The sequence below is a fragment of the Pipistrellus hanaki genome (assembly GCF_964339955.1).
Source record: "Pipistrellus hanaki genome assembly, chromosome: X".
Classification (NCBI taxonomy): domain Eukaryota; kingdom Metazoa; phylum Chordata; class Mammalia; order Chiroptera; family Vespertilionidae; genus Pipistrellus; species Pipistrellus hanaki.
The window spans coordinates 30,628,884-30,651,052 of NC_140524.1; the positions used below are offsets into that span (position 1 = coordinate 30,628,884).

Consider the following 22,169-nt stretch of genomic DNA (forward strand, 5'->3'; position numbering starts at 1 on the left):
TAGCATAGTGGTAATAAGCATGAATGATAGAACCAGACTGCCTGGATTCCAATTCTGCATCTTTTATTTACCAGCTGCATGATCTTGGGCAAGTTATTGAATGTCTCTGTCTCTTGATTCCTCATTTTAAAAATGGGGGTATGCCCATTGAATTGCAGTTATTAAATATTCCGACAATATGAATCTTCATGTGCAAAATGAGAGTTTATTTTTACATTGCTATTATTATTATATCTTTAAAGGAAGTGAGAAGTCTGGTTGTTTCCTTTGATTATTCATTTATTTATTTATTTATTTGTTTAATCCTCACCTGAGGATATTCCATTGGTATTTATACAGTGTGGAAGGGAAAGGGAGAGAGAAAGACAGACAGACATTGATGTGAGAGAGACACATTGATTGGTTGCCTCCCACATGTACCCCTACAGGGGCTGGGGATCAAACCCATATGTGCCCTTGATTAGGAATCAAAGTCTCAACCCTTCAGAATGCAGGCTTATGCTTTAACCATTGAGCACACCAGCCAGAGCTGATTAGTTATTTTAAAATATTTGGTTGAGTGACTTGAGCTTGCTCCTATAGAATAAAAGCAAGGTTTTTGTGACTTGGGTTGGACATCAAGACCTTCTATAATGATATAAAATGGTGGGAAAGTGGGCACACCAAAGTTTTTATTTTTCTTCTTGATGAAAACAAACAGAAAAACTCAAAATCATATGTCCATTTTACTAGAGTGTCCATAGCATCATTATCCATAATAGCTAAGAAGTAGAAATATATAAAATATCTAGCACATGTTGAATGGGTTTAAAAAATGTGAACTATCCTTATAATGAAATATTATTAAGCTGGAAAAATGAGTGAAGTTCTGATTCATGCTATAACATGAATAACCTTAAAAACATGCTAAGTGAAAAAGCAACACATAGAAGGCTACATATTTTATGACTTCATTTATGTGAAATACCCAGAATAGCCTTTGGGGTTAGGGAGGAATGGGGATTCACTCTAATGAGTATAGCAATTTTGGATGGCGTTGGGAATATTCTGGATTTAGATAGTGGTGATGGTTACATAATTATGTGGTTGTACTAAAACCCACTAATTGTATACTTAAAAAGGTTGAATTTTATAATATGTAAATTAGGTCTCAATAAACCTTTTTAAAATTTTTTTTAAAGGGGTAAGAGAATAATAGCAAATACTGAGCACTTATTCAATTCTACATATTAGGCTAGTACTTTTCCATGCACAACCATGTTTAATGTTCAGAACTGTATGTGCATAGGTACTGTATTTTTTCCCACCATTTTACAGATGTGAATGTTAAAAGTTAGTAATATTACTCAAATTACTTTCTAATTTGCCCAAGGTCCCAGAGGCTAAAAGTCTAAGAACTGAAATTTAGTATCTAGGTAGCCATTCTGTATTCTTGAACACTACTTGTACTTCCTGCCTACATTTTAAATAATAGATTTATATAATAAGATAAAATCAACTTAACACCACATAATTTGCCCACTTAAATACACTACCCATTCAATGCTTTTTTATTATATTCATAGACATATGCAACCATCACAGTCAATTTTATAACATTTTCATTATTTTATAAACAACCCCCAGGCAATTATTAATCTGTCACTGTAGTAGTAGATTGGTACTGCCATCTATGGCCATTTGTATCATTGTATCACCTGTGAATATTGTGTTGATGTGGATATAACTATGGAATCATGAAAAAGTAGGACTGCTTTTAAAGATGACTTGGAAGCCTCCATTGGTAGAAAAGAGAATAACTGAATATGATTTAAATGTACTCCTTAAGGCAAAGGAAGGACATTACAGGTGTTGATTTGTTGTGCTTCTGGAATTACCTGCATTGTTTTACCTTGAGGAGTTGGGTCTGCTAAAAAAGAAAATAAAATAAAAAAGGAAATCTTGATCACAAAAAGTGTAGATTATATTTTACTTCAGAGAAAGAAAGCAGAAATTGTGAGGAACTTTCTTTGCCTTTGAAATTGGCATAATGCCCTCTAGCTAAGTGGTTTTGCTAAGTGACTTTGCTAGAAGACCTTTTCTACCCTCCTTGTCCAGAACCTACTGCTTTTCCTCTTGACCCTCTTGACTTCAGTGTGAGTATATGTCTTCCAGTTAACAAGTAATTTGGGGGAGTGTCAAAAGGTAACTAGTGTCCCCTGGGTTACAATTAACCTAAAAATTAAAAGGTGGAGTTTAAAATCCTCATTAAGTATAACAAAAACATAAAAGGGAGTTTCTGAATTGGATTTGGATTTAGAAAGTCACCTTTGAATTAATGAAACTGACCGTACTTGACTGTGTACCATGCTAGATATTTGAGAGAGGTTATCTATATTTAGGAGAGAGGATATGTAGTGTACTTTAGTGGCAGTTAGTGATTTAGGCAAAATGAGTAGAAAAAAATTCTTTCTAGGAGCCTTTTTCTGTGCTCCCACTCACAGTACACATACTAATGCCCTTCATTTTTAATTACCTCTAATTTCTGAAATGTGTTTATGAGTGTTATATTATTTGAATTATAAATTGGTATCTTGTCGTTTAATATGACCAGATATTTGGCAACATCTTATTTCTCTGAGAAATTTTCTTGATTTATTCTTTAAGATAAAAGAAGAAAAACAACTAAGTTCTCTAAAAATGATTTATTGTGAACTCTAACAGCCTAGTAGTAAATTCTAACTAATATTTATTACTCATAATGGAGGCCTATAGCTTGTCAGCCGAGCTGAAAGTAGGAAACAATATTGTTATTTTTCTTATTATGTAAACATTAAGCACCCATTTTGTGCTCAGTATACTCAGAGCATGGTAGATGCTTAAAATATTTAATAATTCAGATATGTCAATGTTTATTTTTAAATAATTCTAAAAATTGGTTTTAAAAGCAATGCAGTTCTTACTCTAAGATAGCATTTACAATTTCATTTTATGGAAGTCAGTTTGTACTCTCTAGAAGCAGAAACATACAAATATCATAACCATCTACCGAGCAGGAAACATTAGAGAAGGTTAAAAATTATTCTTGCTGCCGGGCCAGCATGACTCGGTAGTTGGGCATCGGCCTATGAATTAGGAAGTCCTGGTTCGATTTCCAGTTAGGGCACATGCCTGGGTTGCAGGCTTGATCCCCAGTGTGGGGTGTGTAGGAGGCAGCCAATCAGTGATTCTCTTTCATCATTGATGTTTCTCTCTCTTCCTCTCTCAAGTCAATAAAAAAATTTTTTTTTAATTGTTCTTGCTTTTTTGGAATATTCAAAACCAAATTGCTCCTAGAGATGTACATACAGCCTCATAAATGGTTCTTGGGTGTAATAAGGCTGCCTTACATATTTAAATGTATTTCTCTCTTTTTTTAACCATCTTTATTTATTTATTTGTTTATTTATTTTATTGTTTGAAGTATTATCTCATCCTTAAACACACACATATGTGTGCATGTGCACGCACACAGACACACACATAAACCCACATTTGAATACTGAATGATCAGATATGCCATTGTCTTAACCTTCTCTAAAAAGGAAAGTTCAGTTGGGAGCATGGAAATATTTAAAGGTGAAATGAAAATGATCCTACTAACACACAGCAGGACATACCCTTTGAGTTTAGAAAAGCAGGTGACCTTGCCAGTTCCTTTGTAACCTGTTGGCACACATTTCCGCTGCAGCTGATTGAGTTAGGCTTTCTTCTGTATCCATTGGACAGAGAAAAGATAACTGGCCTGTTTGAAGATCGAACCATCACCTTGGTTTCATTAGTGTTGGGCTTTAACCAACAGATATGGGGTTACATAAAAGAGAACAAGTAGCAAAGGGCAACTAGGAATTTTATAATTGTATGACAGAGCTATGTGTTGGTATTTAGAACATTTTCTTCATCAGGAATGCCTCTGAAGGCTCATACACTTCATTTCTTCATAGAACCACTTAATACTAGTACATCTCACGTGTAAGGTTACTACTGCATTCAGATTGTAGGTTTTTTTACTAAAAAAAAAGAACTTTAGTTGGTGTGAGTGCATGAGCAACCTTGACTCTTTTCAATACATGCATAGAGATGAATATACTACCTCCTAAAAGCTTTTTGTACTTATTTCTTTCATCTTTTAATACATATGTAAAAAGTGAATGGAATTGGATAATTACTAGAACTCATTTCAATTTAGTTTATATCACCAGAAATGAATTGGCAATATTTAGAATTTTATTTTTATTCTGTTGTTAGTACTACTCTTCCAATATTTTTTCAAACTACCTCCAAATCAGGAGTACAAATATAGGAACTGGTTGCCCTCGTTATTCAAGAGAGAAAGATGTTTCTTTGAGAGAAAAAAAAGTTCCTAGTGTTTGTACATAAAAAAAGTGGTATACAATGCATATGAAGGGGCCTTTTAATTGAAATTAAATTGAAATTAATTGGTGAAACTGGTTTTGGCTTAAGCTGAATGAGTCAGTGATATGCTTTAAACTCTCTATAAATTAACAAATTGATGGTAGAAAATAGTTTGGATCTGCCCAGTGATGGTAAATTCACTATCTTGATTGTTGGAAACTACTTTGTGCTTCACCATAGTCACAATGATGGTCAGAATTTCTGTTGGAAAGGGTTATGTGCCTAACTGACATAATAATTAAGGAATGTGACTTTTTTCTGAATCTTGAATTTATAATTTTATAATTTCCCTGATGTTTATTACTGACCATCTGTAGCCACAGGTAGTAAAACATTTAGGAGTAAAGGAAAAAGGATAAACAAACATACCAACATGGTTCCAACTTTTTCGATGGATATATGCATAGGAATGGAATACATCTTAATCTAGAATCTTGTTTACTTTAAAACCAGCAACAAAACTAGAGAGCACTGCATAGCTTTGAGCTTTTCTAGAGCATCATTAGTTTTAGCTGTATTTTAGAAAGAAAGAAAAAAAACAACTAACCATTAAGATATGAATCACTAATAGAATCATTAGTGTTATATTATCTTTAACAAATTTGAAATTATTCATATGGTCCAGTTGGCTCAGCCCTAGAGCATCAACCTATGACCCAGGAGGTCACGGTTTGATTCCCAGTCAGGGCATATGCCCGGGTTGCAGGCTCCATCTCCAGTAGGGGGCATGCAGAAGGCAGCTGATCAATGATTCTCATCATTGATGTTTCTATCTCTCCCTTCCTCTGTGAAATTAATAAAATATATTTTAAAAATGCCAGCCTTGAGATTATTCGTATGGTTATAAGATTTGGTAGTATGTTACTTCTCCATTTCTCCATTTAATGTAGAAGAAGTTGAGTTTTAGTTTGGCTCAGGAGTGAGAGTAGCAAGATGGATACATTTTTGTACATTTTGCTATTAAGTCAGAAAACTGCTTAAAATTACTGGTGTTAACAACTGAGACAAACAGAGGAGGGGTATAGAAATAGGGAAAGAAGACTTAGAAGGAAAGGCAGTTCTCCAAAGACCAATATTACTTACTTTACTGTTCTGTCCAAGTCTGATCCAAAAAATCTAGAAGTAACTCAGCTCATTACTGGCATTCACTTCAAGCTATAATATTGCTTTTAAAAACTTAAACTGTGTCTAATTCTGTGATGAAGATAAATTAATGTACAACCTAAACTTTCCAGTACTTTTTTCTCTAAGAGCACTGAAGCCACACTTAAAGCTATTGAATGGAAAGTACCATTAATTGAAGTATGGGATATGTCCAGATATGAGAGGTTTTATTATCCTGTGGAATGAATAATATAATCTTTAAAAGCCATTAAAGTACACACATTTAACTTGACCTGCTATATTTACATAAGCTTTGCCAGCATTTGCCCATGTCATTATATCCTTTTCAATTTTTTTCTTTCCATTTTATCAACCTCAGTATTAGTGCTTCTTTCAGCTGTTCTTCAAGTTGCTAAGGTGAAGGAATCTATAACCCCCTGAGTTGGTACCACTGTATGGTACCATTTGAGTAATGCTTTACAAGATCTACTCTGTACTGCACTGGTACCCAAAATTTCCATCATTTTGGTTATGGTTTGTGGCCAAGGGACTAGCCTTATAAACAAACAAACCATAAGGATAGTATAAAACAACTAAACACATTTATTCTTTAGAGGCAGAGAGAGGATAATATAACTTTCTTAGAATTCATGTTAGAGTTGGAAAAGATTTTTGAGGCCATCTCCAGTTTTTAATTAAAATTGGATTCCTTTGTTTCTTTTTTTTTGTTTGTTTTAAAATCTTTTCATTAAATGAGATTTGATGGGAAAGTACAATGAGTAAAATAGATGAAAGGGAGAACATTAGGGCTCACCTCTGCTCATTATCAGTTTTGTGGAAGTTTAGTGGTTCCATGGAACTTAAAATGAAGTCACAGTCCCACAGCTATTTTGTGGATAAAGTATTACTAGAAGCCCATTCTGATTCCTAATCCCAGGTTTCTTTCCATTTATGAAACTCGTCCTAGTGATTAATTTATTCTTTCACTAGCTAGAATTTGTTCTACTCTGTGGAAATAATCTTATCAACATGCTACATAATTCTGCAGTAGTATTAAATAGTGAAATGACAACCATGGGGAAAAATCCTGCTAAGGGAAAGGAAGAAGAATGGTTTTGAAACAAACTTTCCTTTCAGAATTTTGAAGAGAATCTCTAAAAGACAGCTGACTATGAAGATTGGGTAAAAGTGTTGTATTATTAGGAATTTTTATTGTTTTTAATGACTCCTCAATTGGCATTAAAGCAATATCCAAGTAAAGTGGCCTTTAATAGAAAGAGAAATGAATTGTGGGTAGGTTTTCCCAACTCCAGAAGATTACTTTCTGAAAACAAATAGTAATATCTGGTGAAAATCAGTTTACTGAGGTCATGAGCCTAAATTTTATTGCAAAGTTCCAAATGATGAATAGTATCAATTTTTCCCTTTCAGCTCAGATTTTTAACATCAGAAGAAAGCATGTTGTATATGGCAAAATAGATGTAATCAGTGAATCCAAACAGAACAGTTACTGTTCAGTGAAATACTGGGTCCAAGTGGAATCTTATTAATCTGAATGTACTAATTAGGACAGTTGATGTCATAACGTATATCTAGTACTATTTTTAAAATATTGTAACTGATGAAACTTGCCTATATTAAGCATTTAAATGGGTGGACTTTTTCAATTTCCCAGTTTGTGGGAACTGCAGTTTTAGTGTTGGAAAGATGCTGACCATGAGGCAGATAAATATCATATTGTGACATTTTATGGTCCTAATTGCCATAGAGTTCCAATTATTTAATTTTTGCTCTCATAAGTGTCTACAGCTTTTTCTTTCAAAAACACTTCTGGAAGACACGCAGAAAGGTGAAGATGCAGGTTGTGTTGGAGCCTGAGGTTTATACAATTTGGATGCCCCTCTTTAAAAAAGGGAGAAAAGATTACAAATGCAAAATTAGGTATGAAAGTGAATATTTAGAAAGGGACTATGCAAGTGAGGTGCTCTGAGGTTTAATCTTCAAGGTAAATCCAATTCTGCATGCAGAACACATCACTAAATAATTTAGTTGATCAGTGAAGGAGAGGGAAGATTTTCATAAGCCACAAACCTTTGATATTAGAAGGGTTTTGATATATTAATGACATGTATAAGTAAAAGTGACAAGATTGCAATCATTTGGTTAAAAAAGACAGAATTATAATGCACAGTTTGATAAGATGAGATCTAAATTAGATCAATTAAACTTTGATAGTGCAGTGGCAATCTGGTTTGTCTTAATGCAATATATCTTGAGGAATTTAGTTACAATTATTTTAAATCACTGATATTATATTTTATACCAATGAAATGGGAATTACCAAGAAATATATCCAATCTGATCAAGGTTAACAAGAAAAGGCTCAACATTTTCATAAATGTCCTTTTAAACAGATGGTCTCATATAATATGTAAAATGAAATCTGGGGTTTAAGTAATGATTCCTTTTTAATTTGGTATAAACTGCAGTTTAATCTGGAATCACTATACTTTTAGGCATCTAAATCTATTGTCTGAGTTGTTCACTAAATAGCAGCAGCTAGTTATCTTTAGCCTCAATAAGAACCTTTGTGTGCACTCTTTTTCTCTATCAGTTTCTAGTTAAACTTTGTCTACTGCTTTTTAAAATCCATTGGAAGCTTAATTTAAGGTCTGTCTATGTACATCATTACTAGCAGGAAACTTAGAATATATACTGATGATCACTAATGGTGGATGAACACAATTGACTAATGCTTTAGAGACCTACCATATAGGTAGGAAAGCATTTGGCTCCCTGAGTAGTGGTACTATTAAAGGGATATCAGAATTGCAAGGTGTCTCCCTCTGCACTGGTACCTGAAATTCTGGTTTGGTGCTCAAAATACTGTTGTTTTTTTTGAAAAACAAATCATCAGAAAAATTAAACCTGCTAGAATTAAAAAAACCATATATGTTATCTATTTATATCAAATATAAAAGTGATACATCTAAATCCAGTTCTAGATGCCTAGTCAAGAACAAGATAATAAGTGTAATTGGAGCATATTAATGACCTCAGTAAACTGATTTTCACCAGATATTGCTATTTGTTTTCAGAAAGTAACCTTCTGGAGTTGGCTCTTGGGAAAGAGACCTTAATTCTACTCCTTCTTGACTTTAGTTATTTGTTAATTGTATGACTTCAGCAAAGTCACTTGAATTCTGTATGTTAAGAATTCTGTATGTTATCCCTCTCTGTAACATGTAGAAATTGGTCCCTTCTAATAACGAAAGTCTGCTTATTTAAGTATTTGTTGAGTATCCGTGTGTATGTGTGTGTGTTTGGTTTTCTTTTTGCTTAGTCTCTGAAATATCAATCCAGCTTTTCACTGATGGTCCTAGCAGTCACCACTGGCTGATATACTACTAAATTCATATTCACTTTCCCTTTTTTACTGTTCACTTTTGGTGTACAGGTCTAGGTCAATTACAGTGGTTTTGTGAGATGAAAAACAAATTTAAAATAACTTTATAGATATACTTAAAATTTTGACTTATAAATTGCCCACTGTATATGCCATAATTCAAAACAGGTGTGAATGTTACATAGGACCATAATGTCTATTGCACATAGTTGGATGTGGCCCTCAGAGAGAAAATTATAATAAAGGTCTCAGTTTAAATAGTATTTTATGTGGCTATAATAGCCATTATAAACAACAAGGTGGTTTTTATAAAAACAAATGTATATATGTAGCTCTTACTGTGAGGTGCTGTTCTGAGTGCTTTAATATATTTAGTGATTTAATCTTTATAGTACATCAGTAAAGATTATCTCCATTTTACAGATTATAGAATCAAGACTCAAAGAGGCTAAGTAACCTGCTTCAGCTATAAAATAGGAAAACAAAGGAAAGCTAAACAAAGAGCATATGAAGATCTCTGTAAGTGGCCAAGCATCTGCAAAAAATGTATTCTAAAAAGCATGAAGTTATTGACATCTACTTGTAGCAATAATCTACAAGAGTGTCTAGTATGAGATAAAGAGGAGATGTGAGACAAATATGGTTAGGCAAATGTGAAAATCTGGATCATGAGTCTCTGCTGTTTTATTGTCTTGCTGCCTTGGGATGATGATTACATCCCTTGCAGAAATACACCTGTGAGTGTGGTGGTCCACATGCCAACATGGAACAGATCAAGTTCATTCACACTTGATTCTGTTGGAATGGTGTGTGAAATACATACAAGACATGTTATTTTTAAAAAGGCTGGAAAAATATACTGCACAGTACTGAGAACATCCCAGGAGTGACTAATTTATGAAGAAAGATTAAAAGGATTAATTATGTAGAGCTTGGCTAAGTAATGATTAATGAGAAACATGATAACTGTCTATAAGTATCTGAAGGACAAATATACCAAGAAGAGAAGGGATTTACTCAGTTGGGCATAAATAGATGAAACTAGAAACATTTGTTGAAATTATAGAAAGTATTGTTTTGGCATGGTTGTATATAAAACTTTTTGACTGGTGTTATTGACTATATTGTAAGATAGATTCAGAAAATAAAGCCAAAAAAAGCTCACTTTGGTGGGCACTGATATTTTGAATATCAGCAGGGTTTATGGGAAGATGCAGGGTGTATATTATGAGGTATAGTTTAGGTTGAATACTGTAGTTCTATTAGTATAATATCTCTTATATTTGGAGGTCACTGCCCATCTTGCTCATAACAGTGATATAGTACAACTTAAAGTTTTTATGTTTTCCTTCTGATTGCTCAATGGCATGTCCAGTAGTTTGTTGTTTTGTAAGTTTTTTTGTAAATATATTTTTATTAATTTCAGAGAGGAAGAGGGAGGGAGGGGGATAAAATATCAACATATATCTCCTGCATGCCCCATAATGGAGATTGAGCCTACAACTGTATATATGCTCTAATGAGGAATCTATGCAGTGACCTCCTGGTTCATAAGTCAATGCTCAACCTCTGAGCCATGCTGGCTGGGCATGTCCAATAGTTTTTGTGCCTGGGCTCTGGATATGTATTGCTATAGGAAGAGAGGGGTCACCAGAGAGAACCAAAACTGTTCTCCTGTGGGAGGAAGTCTTGTTTTAAGCAGATTCTAGATGCTGGAGCCCAGGTGACTAGACATTGCAAATTTGGGCATTCTAATTAGCATAGTAGGTGTTTGCTTATTATTCATAGAATGAATAAGTGGGTGAATGAACAAACCTCACTAAATCGGAATATCCTGTTCTATAAAATAAGGTTAGCAAAAAGTACATCCCCATTAACTAAATTTTAGAAATTAACTAATGTATATGAAGCCTGACAAAAACTGTATGCTCATTAAATAGTATCTATTATCTGTTGCTCAGTGAACTTGTTCAAAATGATGTTTAAGCTCTTCTTTAACTACTTGCACCCTGATCATGCCTACTTCATCAGGAGCATATTGGCAGGGGTAATAACAGTTAAACTCCTCAGGGTAAGTTGGACAACAGAATAAGCCACTTTTAAAACATTTGTTTTTGGATCTAAATTAAGGCATTCTTCACAGAATGGGAGCCTGATAGTGCTACTGAAAAGAAAAATAAATTACCATGTTACACAATATTGCTGTGGTAGAATAAATTAAGATTATTTTATAGCATAAGTTGCCAAAGCATTTTCTTGTCCTTTATTTTTCTGTCACTAAAAGACACCTGTGTTCATTAAGTTGACTGTCCCAGTTGGCCATTGGAGAATTCTCATAGTCCAAGTTTTTGGTGGGCACTGGAATAAATCTGAATATAAATGTACTATGTCCTAACTTCTTTTCAATACCTTGTGTTAAAATGGAATTCTAAGTAGTCTTTGTCTTTTTATAAAACTACTAGAGGCCCATTAGGGTCCCTCAACCAGGCCTGTACCCTCTAACAATCTGGGACCCTGCGGGGGATGTCAGACTGCCAGCTTTGGCCCAGCCCCACAGGCACTGGTGGGGTCCCTCAGCCTGGCCTGCGGAGACCAGGCCGAAACTGTTCCAGTGCACAGATTCATGCATCAGGCCTCTAATATGCATATAAGATGTTTGGTTAATCTCTTCCCATCCTCCCCCCTCCCACCTTCTCTCTGAGATTCATCAGTCTGTTCCATGTTTCCAAGCCTGTATGCTGAGTGTCTGCCCCCTGGTGGTCAGTGCATGTTATAGCTACCAGTCGAAGAGTCAAAAGGTCACTTAGGCCTTTATATATATAGATATCTTTATTGATTTCAGAGAGGAAGGGAGAGGGACAGATAGAAATATCAGTGATGAGAGAAAATCCTTGAGAAGCTGCCTCCTGCACACCCCACACTGGGATTCAAACCTACAACTGGGGCAGTGTTCTCTGGGAATCAAATTGTGACCTCCTGGTTCATAGGTCAATGCTCAACCACTGAGCCACCACAGCTGGGCAGTCTATGTCTTTATATTTCCCCCTTACAACTACATTTTGACACCATAATGCATAGCATAAGCATTTCAAATTTAACTGTGTTTTTAATTCTCAGATATTAAAAATCAACACGAATATGTTGCAAACCATGATACTTTATTTAGGGTGAAAATAATTCTTTTTAAAGATATGGTGTTTGGGCTTTCAACAAATGTATCCTTAAAATGAATATAACAAAAGCACTACAAAGCATAACTTACATTCAAAGATAAATCAGGTTGAAATAAGAAAATTTTAACTAAGTGCCAACTGCTACATAGTGTCATTAAGACTTAAAGAATACATTTGCATTTATTTAGTGAAGATTAAAGGCATCTCTGTTTGTGAAATTTCAATTAATAAGGACCTGCAGTTTTTGTTAGAATGAGCATGCATTCTAATAGTTTCTGTGGAATTTTAATAATTCAATTGTCCTTATAACCCGATTATTAGCCCTCAGTCTCCAGAGTGGCCTAGGAGATAATATATAAAATAGTTCCAGTAATCTTTTTAATAAACTTTATCCACGAAAGTGACATGCTATTGTTTCTAATGTAGCACCATAATGGGAGCACAACACACCTTCTCCATTCACAGAGGATAGGCCCTGAGACCTTCCTGACCCCCCCCATATCCTCAAATATCACTGTAGCATTTAATTTCCCTCATAAAATGCAGTAAAGTATAACTGAAAAATTTAACAGACCCTTTTCAAACCATTAATGATTCTATAAATGCAGACTAACATCATTTACAAAGTCATTTTTTTTTCTTTCTGGCTAAGAACTAGCACTTTCTTTTCCCTGCCAGTGTTAGCTCTAGCAGTTGTTTTTTTCTTTTTTTTTCTTTTCTGGGCCATTTTCACATAGAAATAACGTTAACTTTCAACACTTCAGCAGAGTTGCTCTATACATCCCAACACATATAGAAGGGTGTAGAGTTTTGGATGCTGGGCAGTTGGCCAGCTCACTCACTAGCTAAATCAACTTTACTATACCAGCCTTTCAAGATCCAAATTTGTGGGTCAGCAACATTATAAGTTACTATAGGAATCACTTCATGAATAGTCAAAACTGCAAATGTTAAATCCATAAATTCCAAGGATCTACTATATTTACTAGCTTATTGAGCTTGGAAGCTGCATTTCACTGGTTGTTATAACAGAACATCAAAATCATTGAGTCTTAATGGACTCTTGGTGCTATTGTCAACTCTACAAAGAAATCTAGAGAAGTGTTTTATTTCTTTCCTCATTTTGGGGGTATATAACATTTTATTAGTTTCAGGTGTGCAACATAATGATTTGATACTCATTTACATTGCAAAATAATCACCGCACAAGTTTAATGTTTATCTCTATACATAATTACATTTTTTTGCTTGTGATGAGAACATTTAAGATGTATTTTCTTAGTCACTTTGCAATATACAATACAGTATTATGAACTGTAATCACCATGCTGTACCTTATATCCTTATGGCTTATTTATTTTATAACTGGAAGTTTGTATTTTTTGACCCCCTTTGCCCATTTTGTCTACTCCTAAACCCCTGTCTCTGGCAACCACCTATCTGTTTTCTGACACTATGAGTTTTGTTTTCATTTAGATTTCACGTATAAGTGAGGTCATATGTAATACTTTCAATAATAAAGACAAATTTTGAAAAATTAACAAATGGACACAGACACTAGGGGGGTGAGGGCATGTGCTTGGGAGTGGGGGTGGCCAGGGGGAAGTCAATGGGGGGAAAAGGAGACATATGTAATACTATATGTAATACTTTAAACAAATAATTTAAAAAAATAATAAAAATAATTTTAAAATACTACATGACATAGAAAAATATTTTACATTTTAGGTGTTGAAGACCAACACTGGCCTTTATTCATGCTCACTTTCTGAATCTCCTGAATATAGAATGCCATTTCTAGTAAATTTTATTTATTTTTCTAGTAATAATTTAGAAAGCATTTTATTTATCTGGAAATTGGAGGCTAAATAGCAGTATGTACAGTTGACCCTTGGACAACATTGGTTTGAACTGCACAGGTCCACTTAAACATGGATTTTTTTCAACATATGCTGTAAATGTATTCTATCAATGTATTTTTCTTTTTTATTTTCTTAACATTTTATTTTTGTTATCTTACTTTATTGTAAGACTGCAGTATTATACTGTATGCAAAATATATGTTAATTGACTGTATCAACCAGTAAGGCTTCTATTAAACAGTAGGTTATTGGTAGTTAAGGTTTTGAGGAATCAAGTTATATGCAGATTTTTGACTGGTGTATTGTTGTCCCCAACCTTGGCGTCATCTACATAAACACTAGCTACCTGCTGTATCCAAACATTGTGCTTGGCTCTATTAGGAATACAAATGTTGATATAGATGTTTTCATTTATTGATCACTCAACCATATGTCAGACACTGAATGATCCCTTTACCTGTATTATCTCATTATTACTAATGATGAGCCTATAAGAAGTTCTCCCTGCCCTTATGGAGTCTGTAATCTATTTGAAATGGTAAATCATAAATGTTACATTTGCGTGGTTCCTTAGGATGGTCTGAAAGGCATATAAGGTTTTACTAAAAAAATATACTGGGAGTCCAGCATCTAGTTTTCCCAGTCAACTGCATTTTCTTTTTTTCACAAACTTAGTCATTCTGCTAATTTAGTAGATATTTCTGAAGTTAACCTCTGTATATCTAATTTTAAATGTTTTATAAAATAGTATATAGGGAAGTATTATACTAAAAACTTTAATATTCATTGGAGAAATCTGCCTTATTGCTTTTTATTCCAAAGCTTTCCATTGCATATAACATATTTACTTTCTCTTGATGTGGATTCTACAGCCCTGTTGTACTTGTGTTAGTTTGGCAGTCTAATATATTCCTACCAGTGATTTAGATCACATTTTTCATTGTTTTCCATATGAGCTGCAGGCATGAGGCATTCCCAAGTTTGTTCCTTTAAAGCAAGTTCAACTTACTGAGTGAAAATTTGTTGATCAGTGCAGATTGTAGCCAACATTTTCAAATGACAATTTTTGTTCTCCCGCCTCCTCTGGTGTATAGTTAACTAAAAGCAGTGTAATAGAAAATCCTGTGAAATGAAACAGATTGTAGAAGTCTAGCATCTTGGGTGGTATGTAGATTTGTTGCTTTTCCTGGAGGACTTTTTCTTATCTGTGAAGCAATAAAGGCAGATAAATAAAGTCTCCCAAGTAATATATTTTCTAGGGAGTCAAGAGTACTGACTTCTAGTCCAGGCCTTGACACAGACTATGTGACTTCCAAGAAGTTACATTATCTCTGGGGTCAACAATTTCTACAGCTATAAAATGAGATGATGATGTCTATCTCATAATGCTATTGTAAGAGCAAATGCAGAAAAAATGAGCTCCCTTCAGAAGAAAGACACAATATGCATTTAAAGCAGTGTTCTTAGATATGCACATATGTATTTTTTCATTTGTTGACATATGTAATGAAAACTATTTGTCATTTTATTTAACTGTTGCAACACAACAAGAGCTACAGATGAATATAATTTGGTTATAAACAAAGAATATTGTATAGATGAGCTGGGTAAATTTTTCTTCTGCACGGTATGCACTTTATGATTGTTATAGTCAGGAAGAGGAAATGAAAAAAGAAAACAAATCTGCAGTTATTCAGCACCAATCCGTAAAAGGTAAAATGTTCTATAATAAACCCATGGTTCAAGGGAAGGAATTGCTGCTCCAGTGCTTTCCTGACACTTTTTTGTCCCCTGTCTCCTTCTACTTATTGTCAGAGGCTGTTTTTCCACTCCAAAAACTTCATAGCTGGCCCTCAGGAGGATTAGCAGGCTCATGTCACAGCTTTGTCTTCTTCATTGATTTCAAAAAGCTGTGATGATGACATGATTATCTGCAGAAATATTACTCCCCTGGAGGATATAATATACATTGAATTTTAGGGTTTTTCAAAATAGGTTTCAATTCAGTAAGTTTTTACCTAGTACCTACCGTGTATCCTGACAAGTACTAGGTACTACAAGGGACTGAGAGAAAATAACCAACACAGTCTTTACAACAAATAGTTTACATTTTGAGAATGTAACACTTTTATGCATGACAGTCATGCCATTCTCCCTTTGAACCAATAAGCTCATTGAGGCCACAAGTCATATCAAATTCATCTCAGGGTCTTTTCATGCTCATAATTTAGGAGGGAGAACTCTTCAAATAATGGAACTTCCCAACAGCATTGATAATTATTATCCCTTACCACTCTAGACTAAATGCTAGTAGCATCTCATAGTGACTCTTATAAGCAAAACTACCCACATACATTTTCAAATTTGGGGTGATTGTCCTCTCCAACTGAGAGTCACAGTTTTATAGTCTCATACATGTTACCTTGCACATGATAAGAGCTCTATTAATATTTTTGTGAAAAAATTAATTCATGAAACCACAATTGGAGATCACATGCAAGAATCTTTAGAATAGAATACTAATACATCAGGGCTCTGGGAAGAGAGACCATGTTATGTTAAGCTGTGTGAATTATTATCATGAGCTGTGCCTTAAAGGATAAGTAGGCTTTCAAAACTGAATGGGCGAGCAGCAGCCCCTGTAAGAATTACAAAGTTAAATAAGAACAATTTTTGGTAGCACCACACTGTCTGGGTTAGAAGGCTGTTTTGGGGGATAGCATAAGGAATGTTTGACTGTGTAGGAGTGGGCCAGCTGAAGAGTCGGGACCTGAGCCTGTAATCAGTAGTTTGCTCCCAAAGGCTTTTTTCCAATGTTATAACAAGATTGAAGTCTTATTTTATGGAGATGAATTTGCTTATTTGCATATAAGTGGATTTGAAAAGGCATAAACTAGAGACAGGTGACTAGCTAGGAAGTTATTCCATAAACTAGTTGAAAAATATATCATACCTTCTTATCTGTTTGTTTTCCCATCCAGATTTTCTTTTATTGTTTCTTCATCTCTTTTAGGTAGTGAAATATTAATTAAATGGCAAAAATCCATTAATGTTTCCTTTCATTCTCCTTATCCTTCTATTATAGTACCAGCGGAACATATTCTATGACTTTCTTTAAGGGAGAGGGAGAGAGAGATAGAAATATCAATGATGAGAGAAAATCATGGATAACCTGCCTCCTGCACATCCCCGCTGGGGATCAAGTTATACCCTGATCAGGAATCAAACCACAACCTCTTGGTTCATAGGTTGATTCTCAATCACTGAGCCATACCAGCCAGACTCTATTACTTTTAAGATTTAAAAAAAATTAGCTATTTTTATTTCATAATTTTAAATTCAGCAAATGCAGTGAGAGATAAAAATGAGAGTCAACTTACTAGTAGTGGGAGATGAAAATAAGAGTCAACTTACTAGTAGTGATCAATCTGCTCTACCCTTAGGAGAAAAGAAAGAATGAGAGAAAACATTTAACCCTATATCTGAAGGTTCTTATATTTGAACTAGAGGCACAGTGCATGTTTTTATGCACTGGCAGGGTCCCTTGGCCTGACCTGTGCCCTCTCACAATCTGGGACCCCTTATGGGATGTTGGAGAGCAGGTTTTGGCCAGATCCCCACAGGCCAGGCTGAGCCACCCCACTGGTGCATCATGCATCAGGCCTCTAGTATGCAGTAAGATCTTTGGTTAATCTCTTCCCACCCTCCCCCTGCCCCCTTCCCTCTGAGATTCATCAGTCTGTTCCATCTTTCCATGCCTGTGGTTTCCTCTCCTGCATTAAGCGTATGCCTCCTAGTGGTCAGTGCATGTCATAACTACTGGCTGATCAGCCAATTGCATGCATATATATATATATATATATATATGAAGTTTTTTACAGAGGAACAATGCCTTCTAGCTTCGGGAAAGAAAAACTTGATGATGAGTTGGATTATATTAACTATGTTTCTGTTTGCAGATTCTTTCATTCAGTTGTCAGTATTTAAAAATTTCAGTTGGAAGAAGGTTAGAAGAAGGAACGATATATGTTCTTATTTCTCAAATCAGTTGTTACTTATTTAAGATAATGAGAAAAAGAACACTATAGTAAAATAGCAATTGAACATGCCAACAAATCATTAATTTATAGAGATTATAATTAATATACTAATACAGGATTCCTTGGATGGTTATTTAAACTTTTAAAATAATATATTTCCAAAAATATTTTATTCAAGTATTTTTATACTAGTTTAAAATTATTTTTATTTACTCATTGAATGTCCCAGGAACCATCATTAGTAATACTTAGCAGTTATTGATATTATGGCTTGCCAATTAATTAAACTATTGCATTAATTAAAATATTTTAAAATTTATTATTTAAAAATCATTATTTTATTATTTTAAAAATAATTATTTTATCACATAATTAGGATTTTATTCTCTATTTAGTGTATGTGTTAACATATAACTTTAAGCAGAACAGCTGTTAGACTGCTTATGTGGAGATAAGCATCTGTCATTCATGGTTTCAAAGAACATTCTGGGGGAAAGAAAGGATAACATTGGACATTTTCATGAGCAATTTATTAAGAAAGAATAGAGTATAAAATCTTAGATGATATAGCTAGTTATTTTTGTAGCTCAATACTATAGAAAGATAAATCTTTTTTAACTTGTTTTTATTTATTTTTTTATTGTTTAAAGTATTATGAATAGTAGTACATATGTTTCTTCCTCTGCCACCCAGCACATGCCCTCACCCCTCACTCAGTGTCTTGTGTCCATTGGTTATGCTTAATGCACTGGTCGGCAAACTCATTAGTCAACAGAGTGGCAAACGAAACTTGAGAGACGCATGTGGCTCGTGAGCCGCAGTTTGCCAACCACTGCTTATATCCATGTATACAAGTCCTTCAGGTGATCTCTTACCTCCTCCCCATCCCAACACTCCCCGGACTTCCCATTGTAATTTGACAGTCTATTCGCTGCTTCTCTGCCTCTGCATCTATCTTTTCACTCATCAGGTTATAATGTTCTTTATTATTCATAAATGAGTGAGATCATATGGCATTTTTCTTTCACTACCTGTTTTATTTCACTTAGCATAATGCTCTCCAGTCCCATACATGCTGCTGCAAATGGTAAGAATTCCTTCTTTTTTATAGCAGCATACTATTCCATTGTATAGATGTACCATAATTTTTTAATCCACTCATCTGATGAGGGTCATGTAGGCTATTTCTACAACATACCTATTGTAAATTATACTGCTATGAGCATAGGGGTACATATATCCTTACTGATTGGTGTTTCTGTTTTCTTGGGATATATTCCTAGAAGTGGTATTACTGGGTCAAATGGCAGTTTCATTTGAGGAAATCACATACTGCTTTCCACAATGGCTGCACCAGTCTGCATTCCCACCAGCAGTAAAGGAATGTTCCTTTTGCTCCACATCCTTGCCAGCAGTTGTCATTTATTGATTTGTGGATGATAGCCATTCTGACAGGTGTGAGGTGGTACCTCATTGTCATTTTGATTTGCATCTCTCTGATGATTAGTCACTTCGAGCATGTTTTCTTATGTCTCTTGGCTTTCTGAGTGTACTCTTTTGAAAAGTGTCTATTTTAGGTCCTTTGCCCATTTTTTGATTGGATCCTTTATCTTCCTTTTGTTAAGTTGTATGAGTTCCCTGTAAATGTTGGAGATAAAACCCTTATTGGTGATAACATTGGCAAATATGTTCTCCCATGCAGTAGTCTTTCTTGTTGTTTCGTTGATGGTTTCTTTTGCTGTGCATAAGGTTTTTCTTTTGATGTAGTCCATTTGTTTATTTTCTCCTCAGTCTCTTTTACCCAAGGCTCTGTGTCTGTAAAGATATTGCTATATCAGCCGAAACCAGTTTGGCTCAGCAGTAGAGCGTCGGTCTACGGACTGAAAGGTCCCAGGTTTGATTCTGGTCAAGGGCATGTGCATTGGTTGTGGGCACATCCCTGGTAGAGGGTGTGTAAGAGGCAGCTGGTCGATGTTTCTCTCTCATCAACGTTTCTAGCTCTCTATCTCTCTCCCTTCCTCTCTGTAAAAAAATCAATAAAATATTTTAAAAAAAGATATTGCTATATCATATGTCTGAAATTTTTCTGCATATGGAGTCTTATAGGATTTTTATGGTTTCCTGTCTTACATTCAAGTTCTTTAGCCATTTCAAGTTTGTTTTTGTGTATGGTGTAAGTTGGTGGTCCAGTTTCATTTTTTTTGCATATATCTGACTAAATTTCCTAGCACCATTTATTAAAGAGATGGTTTTCACTCCATTATATATGCTCTTGACTCCTTTGAGAAATATTGAGTATAATGGCTTGGGTCAATTTCTGGGTTCCATTGGTTTAAGTGTCTGTTCTTGTGCCTGTACCAGACAGTTCTGAGAACCGTGGCTTGGTAATATAGCTTGATATCTGGCATTGTGATCCTCCAACTTTGTTTTTCTTTTTCGGGATAGCTACAGCTATTCAGGTCTTTCTTTATTCCAGATGAATTTTTGGAGAGTTTGTTCTAGATCTTTGAAATATGCCATTGGTATTTTAATAGGGATTGCATTGAATCTATAGATTGCTTTAGGTTGTATGGACATTTTATTGATGTTGATTCTACCAATCCATGAACATGGTATGTTCTTCCATTTGTTTCTGTCTTCCTCTATCTCTTTTTTCAATGTCCTGTAGTTTTTGGAGTACAGGTCTTTTACGTCCTTAGTTAAGTTTATTCCTAGGTATATTAATTTTTTTATGCCATTTTAAATGGGATTGCTTCCTTCATTTCTCTTTCTGTGAGTTTATTGGTGTATGAAAAGGGTATAGATTTCTGGGTGTTAATTTTGTATCCTGCTACATTGCCAAATTTATTTACCATATTTTCTGGCATATAAGACGACCCCCTAATTTTACAGTTAAAACATAGGTTTAGGCCTATATTTGCTGTATAAGACTACCCCCCATTTCCGAGGCAATACCAGTTCTTTTTTTAATAGACCACCTCTCTGACTCTGGCCAATCTGAGCAGGCTTTTTACTAGAACACAGTGTAGCTTCGGGTACAGAACATGTACACTGTGTTCTAGTAAAAAGCCTGCTCAGATTTGCCAGAGTCAGAGAGGCGGTCTATTAAAAAAAGAACTGGTGTTGCCTCGAAAGTGGGGGGTAGTCTTATACAGCGAATATAGGCCTAAACCTATGTTTTAACTGTAAAATTAGGGGGTCGTCTTATACGCTGGAAAATACGGTATTAGGTCTAGTAGTTTTTTTGATGGAGTTTTTGGGGTTTTCTATGTACAGTATTATGTTATCTGTGATAAGGACAGTTTTACTTCTCTTCCAGTTTGGTTGCCTTTTATTTCTTCTTCTTCTTTGATCACTATGGCTAGTACTTCTAGCACTATGTGGAACAGGAGTGGTGAAAGTAGGCATCCTTGTCTTGTTCCTGTTCTTAGGAGAAATGGTTTAGTTTTTTTCCATTTGAGTACGATGATGGTTTCAGATTTGTCACTTAGGGCTTTTATGATGTTGAATTATGATCCCTCTATTCTCACTTTGCTGAGAGTTTTTCTCAAGAGATGGTATTGGATTGTGTCAAATCCTGTTTCTGCATCAATTGATATGATTATGTGATTTTTGTCTCTGGGTTTGTTTATGTGATGTATCACATTTATTGATTTGTGGATATTGTACCATTCTTACATCTCCGGAATAAACCCCACTTGGTCATGGTGTATGATCTTTGTAATGTAATGCTGAATCTGATTTGCTAGAATTTGTTGAGCATTTTAACATCTATGTTTGGATATAAGCCTGTAGTTCTCTTTTTTTGTGGTGTCTTTATCTGGTTTTGGTATTATGGTAATGCTGGCTGCATAGAAAGAGCTTGGAAGTGTGCATTCCTCTTGAATGATTTTGAATAGTCTGAGGAGAATAGGTTTTAGTTTTCTTTGAATGCTTGGAGGAACTCTTCTATAAAGCCACCAGGCCCAGGGCTTTTGTTTGCTGGAAGATTTTTTTTTTTTTTTATCTCTGTTTCAATTTCTTTGGTAGTTATAGGCCTATTCTGGTTTTTTGATCTTCTTGGTTGAGTTTTGGGAGCTTGTATTTTTCTAGGAATGTGTCTGTTTTATTTAGTTTGTCCATTTTGTTGGAATAGAGTTGTTCATAGTAT

The 22,169-nt window shown here is 34.7% G+C and overlaps 1 protein-coding gene across 5 annotated transcripts in view; it reads left to right on the forward strand.

Annotated features, from left to right (window-relative positions):
• The window catches only part of TENM1 (teneurin transmembrane protein 1), a 915,501-nt gene that overhangs the window by 200,863 nt on the left and 692,469 nt on the right, over positions 1–22,169 (forward strand). The window contains exon 1 of one of the 5 annotated variants that reach the window (XM_084870763.1): positions 9,391–9,463. The exons of the other annotated variants lie outside the window; for them this stretch is intronic. The gene's annotated coding sequence lies outside the window, so the exon portion shown is untranslated. Of the gene's footprint in view, positions 1–9,390; positions 9,464–22,169 lie in introns of those variants that run through there. 5 annotated transcript variants of the gene reach the window in all.